Raw genomic sequence first — 6,622 nt, forward strand, 5'->3', positions numbered from 1 at the left:
AGAATGATACAAAAAATCAATGAAGCCAAGGGTTTGTTCTTTGAAAGAATAAACAAAATGGACAAACCCTTAGCCAACCTTATCAGAAAAAGGAAAGAAAAGGCCCAAATTCATGCAATTAGAAATGAAAAGGATGAAATTACAATGGACCCAGCAGAAATCCAGAGGATCATCAATACCTACTTCCAGAAACTATATGTCAATAAGATGGAAAACACAGAAGAAATGGACAGATTCCTAGATATGTATGAATTACCAAAGTCGAATGAAGAAGACCTAAAAGTTCTAAACGACCCAATATCAATCAATGAAATTGAAAACATAATTTAAAACTTAGAAACAAGAAATGCCCGGGCCCTGATGGCTTCACTGCTGAATTCTACAAGACATTTAGAGAGGAACTGCTGCCACTACTGTTGAAACTCTTCAGTGCAATTGAAACGGAAGCAATATTCCTGAATTCATTCCTGGAAGCAAGCATCACCTTCATCCCCAAAGCAGAGAAAGATCCAACAGAAAAAGAGAACTATAGGCCAATCTCACTAGTGAACATAGATGCAAAAATCCTTAATAAGATACTGGCAAACAGAATGCAGAAGATCATCAAGAAGATCATACACCCTGACCAAGTGGGATTCATCCCAGGAATGCAGGGATGGTTCAACATATGCAAATCAATCAATGTAATACACTGTATCAATAGAGCCAAGAAAAAAACATACGATCGAGCCCCACCGCCGCCGCCGGCCTAGTTACCATCACACCCCGGGAGGAGCCGCAGTTGCCGCAGCCGGCCCCAGTCACCATCACTGCAACCATGAGCAGCGAGGCCGATTCCCAGCAGCCGCCCGCCGCCCCCGCCCCTCAGCGCTGCGGACACCAAGCCCGACATCACCCGCAGGGGTGCAGGGAGCGGCCGGGTAGGCCTCACATTGGTGGCTCCTGCTGTCCAGGACAAAAAGGTCATCGCAAAGAAGGTTTGGGGAACAGTAAAATGGTTCAATGTAAGCAACGGATATGATTTCATCAACACGAATGACACCAAGGAAGATGTATTTGTACACCAGACTGCCATAAAGACGAATAACCCCAGGAAGTACCTTCGCAGGGTAGGAGATGGAGAGACTGTGGAGTTTGATGTGGTTGAGGGAGAAAAGGGTGCGGAGGCAGCAAATGGTACAGGCCCTGGTGGAGTTCCAGTTCAAGGCAGTAAACATGCAGCAGACCGGAACCATTATAGACGCGGATTTATCCACCTCGTAGGGGTCCTCCACGCAATTACCAGCAGAATTACCAGAATAGTGAGAGTGGGGAAAAGAATGAGGGATCGGAGAGCGCTCCTGAAGGCCAGGCCCAACAATGCTGGCCCTACCGCAAGTGAAGGTTCCCACCTTACTGCATGCGGAGACCCTACGGGCGTCGACCACAGTATTCCAACCCTCCTGTGCAGGGAGAAGTGATGGAGGGTGCTGACAACCAGGGTGCAGGAGAACAAGGTAGACAAGTGAGACAGAATATGTATTGAGGTTATAGACCACGATTTCGCAGGGGCCCTCCTCGCCAAAGACAGCCTAGAGAGGACGGCAATGAAGAGGATAAGGAAAATCAAGGAGATGAGACCCAAGGGCAGCAGCCACCTCAACATTGGTATCACCGAAACTTCAATTACCGACACAGATGCCCAGAGAACCCTAAACCACAAGACGGCAAAGAGACAAAAAAGCAGCCGATCCACCAGCTGAGAATTCGTCCCCTCCTGACGCTGAGAAGGGCGGGGCTGAGTAAATGCCAGTTTAACATCTCTACCATCATCCGGTTTAGTCACCCAGCAAGAAGAAACGAATATGAAATTCCAGCAATAAGAAATGAACAAAAGATTGGGAACTGAAGACCTTAAGTGCTTGCTTTTTGCCCATTGACCAGATAACTAGAACTATCTGCATTATCTATGCAGCATGGGGTTTTTATTATTTTTACCTAAAGATGTCTCTTTTTGGTAATGACAAACGTGTTTTTTTTAAAAAAGCCTGGTTTTTCCCAATACACCTTTAAAGGTTTTAAAATTGTTTCATATCTGGTCAAGTTGAGATTAAGAACTTCATTTTTAATTTGTAATAAAAGTTTACAACTTGATTTTTTCAAAAAAGTCAACAAACTGCAAGCACCTGTTAATAAAGGTCTTCAATAATTGTCAAAAAAACAAAAAAACAAAAAAACATATGATAATCTCAATAGATGCAGAAAAAGCATTTGACAAAATCCAACATGCATTTGTGATAAAAACCCAACAAAAAACTGGAATAGGTGGTCTCCACCTCAATCTGATAAAAGCCATCTATGAAAAACCAACAGCCAATATCATACTAAATGATCAAAAACTGAAATCCTTCACACTAAAATCAGGAACAAGACAAGGATGTCCACTATCACCACTCCTGTTCAATATAGTCTTGGAAACATTAGCCATGAGAATTAGACAAGAGAAAGAAATAAAAGGAACAAAGATATGCAATGAAGAAGTCAAATTGTCATTATTTGCAGATGACATGATACTCTATATAGAAGACCCCAAGAACTCCACCAAAAGTCTTCTAGACTTAATAACGAAATTCAGTAGAGTAGCTGGATGCAAGGTCAACACACAAAAATCAATAGCTTTCCTCTACACGAACAACAGACTCACTGAGAGAGAAAGAGGGCAAATAATTCCTTTCATAATAGCATCCAAGAAACTGAAATACCTAGGAATCAGCCTAACAAAAGAAAACAAAGACCTCTTCTCTGAAAATTATACCACTCTGAAAAGAGATTGAAGATATCAGAAAATGGAAAGACGTCCCCTGTTCCTGGGTAGGAAGGATCAACATAGTGAAAATGGCCATACGTCCAAAACTGCTATATAGATTCAATGCAATCCCAATTGAAATTCCAGCAGTATACTTCACAGAACTTGAGAAAACAATCCAAAAATTCATTTGGTACAAGAAGAGATCCAGAATAACAAAAACAATTCTAGGCAACAGAGACATAGCAGGGGGTATCACAATCCCCAATCTGCAACTATACTACAAAGCTACTGTGATAAAAACAGCATGGTGCTGGCAAAGAAACAGACCTGAGGACCAGTGGAACAGATTAGAAGATGCAGAAACAACTTCAGACACACTCAGCCATCTCATCTTTGACAAAGGAGCCAAACACCCTCACTGGAGGAAAGATAGCCTCTTTAATAAATGGTGCTGGAAACATTGGGTTTCAACTTGCCAAAGATTAAAACTAGACATATATCTCTCACCATGCACTAAACTAAAATCAAAATGGATTAAAGATCTAAATTTTAAAACAGAAACACTGAACCAGCTGGAACAGAGATTAGGTAGAACTCTTGAGGACATTGGGGTAGGAAAAGATTTTATGCACAAAACCTCAGTTGCCCATGAACTAGCACAAACAATCAACAAGTGGGATCTCTTCTTATTAAAAAGCTTCTGCACAGCAAGAGAAACCACCAACAGTGTGAAGAGACAACCCACAATGTGGGAAAACATTTTCATCTGCTGTTCCTCAGACAAAGATCTACTATCTAGAATCTATAAACAACTTTAAAAAATCATACCTCTTAAATTTAAAGACCTAATCCAAAAATGGGAATCTAAAATGAATAGACATTTTTCAGACAAAGAAGTAGAAATAGGAAATAAGCCTATGAAATAATGTTCAACATCACTGGTCATTCGAGAGATGCAAATGAAAACAAAGCTAAGATTCCACCTCACCCCAGAAAGAATGGCTGCTATCACGAAATCAACCAATAATAAATACTGGCAGGGTTGTGGGGAAAGAAGAACACTGTGCGACTGCAGGTGGGAGTGTAGACTACTGCAACCACTGTGGAAATCACTATGGAGATACCTCAAAGAACTAAGACTGGAAGTCCCATTTGACCCAGCTCTTCCTCTACTGGGTATCTTCCCCAAAGAATTAAAAGAATCATACCACAGTGATATATGTGCACCCATGTTCATAGCAGCACAGTTTGTAATAGATAAAACTTGGAAGCAGCCCAATTGCCCATCAACTGGAGACTTGATAAAGAAAATGTGTTTTTTTAAATAAAATGGAGTACTACTCAGCCATTAAAAATTAGAAATTAGAGACATTTATAGCTAAATGGATGCCCATTGAATGATATTCTTCAGTGAAATAAATAGGACACACATATGTAAATACCAAATAGTGTCTCTAGTGTGAGAAACTGAAAGTGTAAATAAGGACTAAAAGGTATAATAGATCATGTGAAATAGGAAGAAAAGGGACAAAGGGGAAGGGGAAGTGGGAGTGGTAGGGGAAAGGAAAGAAGGGAATGGAATTAATATGAAAAACTGGAAATAAAGTTGTAAATAGGGAGGGATGGGGGGGTTGAAGGGAGGGGCAGGGGAATGGGGAAGATATAAGAACCAAGAGAGATTATGTAAAGGTTCAAATTTCCAATGATCAGTGTCATTATACTGTATACCTAAAATGTACCAATAAAATTAATAAAAGACAAAAGAGTGGATTCTAGGTCTGACTCTTCCCCAAATGACCAGTCCAACACATGCAGGCATAGGGCAAGTGTCCAATATCCTGCTACTCAGGACTCTGCAGAGGGACAGATAAATGAGAGCCCTTAGAGGCCTGGCCATAGCAGGCCTGGAGGTATGGAGCTCTGATAAAGCCAGAGAGAGCCCATGCAATTCACACATGAGAGCTTCCAAATTGAAAGTAATGCAGACTTAAGCTTTGAGGCACAAATATGAATCTCTGTCTTCAAATATATCATTTGTACATGTCTACCTCAGTGCTTCACCCTAGTTCTTCAGTTTTTATTACATTAAAATAGGCACAGTAATGCCCACCTCAGAGAATTCTGCAGAGGATTAAATGGAGTGTTGGGAAAATAGATGCTCAATAAATGTTCATTACTTTTCCTAAACATACCAAGAACCAGACTAAAGAAGCAGTGGGGTAAGGTAAAGATTTTTTTTTTTGGTACCAGGAATCCAACTCTGGTCCTTGGGCTTGTGGGGCAGGCAACAAAACCAATGAGCTAAATCCCCAGCTAAGGTAAAGATTTTGCAGTATCAGAAGTACCACCCCCTCCCCCAGCACACAGGAGGTGAGCCACATGGGCACCAGCAACCCCCCCCCCCGGGTCAACATGAGAAGATACATAAACAAGTCCCAAAACCAGACCTCCAGATCACCAAAAGCAACCCCAAAGGGAAACAAAATGGAACACTTGGATACACAACTACCTGGACTCCCTGAATTGGCAACAAAAGAGGATCTGGAAAATATAAAATCAGAAATAATTTCTCCAATAACAGCAGAGATTGTGCTCATAGTGCAAGACATGATTAATAAATCTAGAGAAGTCACAGATTAAAAAAATAGAGGAACTGAGGAACATGATGGAATACCAATATAGCAAACAAATGGAATCCATAAAACACATACAAACAGATTTCCAGAGATTAAAAACTCCATTGAAAGCTTACACAGCAGAATGAGCCAATGTGAGGATAGAATTTCAGATATAGAAGATAAGATTGCAATTAGTGATCAGGAAAAGAAAAATTGCTTCAAAATTGTAAGGGACCACAAGAAATCAATCCAGCAGCAAATAGAAGATGCAAAGAAGAATAACATAAGACTGATTGGAGTCAATGAAGAAACAGGAGAGAGTGCAGATGACATAAAAAAAACTGTTCACAGAAGTGATGGCAGAAAACTTCCCAAGAAGAAGAAAAGAACTTGACATTCAGATAAGAGAGGCATATAGGACTCCAACTAGCCTTGATAAAAAAAAATCTACACATAGGCATATAATTGTTAAGATTCCAGAAACCCAACAGAAGAACAAAATTCTACAAGCAGTTAGAGAAAAGAAACAAATCAAATACAAAGGAAAGCCCTTCAGAATCTCAGTAGACTTCTCAACGCAAACCCTCAAGGCTAGAAGAGCTTGGAGTAATGTATTTCAAGCCCTAAAGGAAAACAGCCTCCAACCCAGACTGATGTGTCCTGCAAAACTATCTTTCAAAATTGATGGAAAAATAAGATACTTTCATGACAAAGAGCACCTTAGGAACTTCATAAATACCAAACCACCACTCCAAAAAAGTTTAGACAATATCATAAGAAAAGACAATGAAGATCACAACCCCCAGGAAGCCCAGCAGAATTAATCCACTGGGAGCGACAAGAAATTAAACACAAAGCGGGAGAATCCAACAAAAAGAAAAACTTATGACAATGATAAGTCAATATATATCTGTACTGCCTATTTATCATCTTCTTATGTCTACTTTTTAATTGGGTTGTCTGTTAATGAGCTGTAAGAGTTCTTTATATATTCTAGTCTTAGGTTATATGTGTTATATATGTATGGTCTGTTTAAGGACCACTTTTCATTTTCTTAACGATGTCATTTAAAGTTCTAAATTTTGATGGAATCTCATTTACCAATTTCTTTCTTTTATACATCATGTTTTGGGTATCCTAGGAAATTCTTGCTTACCCTAAATTCATGAACATTTTCCCTTATAATTTCTTCTTAGGTTTTATAGTTTTAGTCTTT

The 6,622-nt window shown here is 39.9% G+C and overlaps 1 pseudogene; it reads left to right on the forward strand.

Annotated features, from left to right (window-relative positions):
- The first annotated feature begins 733 nt into the window (after positions 1-733).
- Positions 734-2,089, forward strand: LOC101699059 (Y-box-binding protein 1 pseudogene; annotated as a pseudogene).
- Positions 2,090-6,622: the final 4,533 nt, after the last annotated feature.

The sequence above is a fragment of the Heterocephalus glaber genome, unplaced genomic scaffold (assembly GCF_053883595.1).
Source record: "Heterocephalus glaber isolate CG9 unplaced genomic scaffold, H.glaber_assembly_v1.0 deba00001532, whole genome shotgun sequence".
NCBI lineage: Eukaryota > Metazoa > Chordata > Mammalia > Rodentia > Bathyergidae > Heterocephalus > Heterocephalus glaber.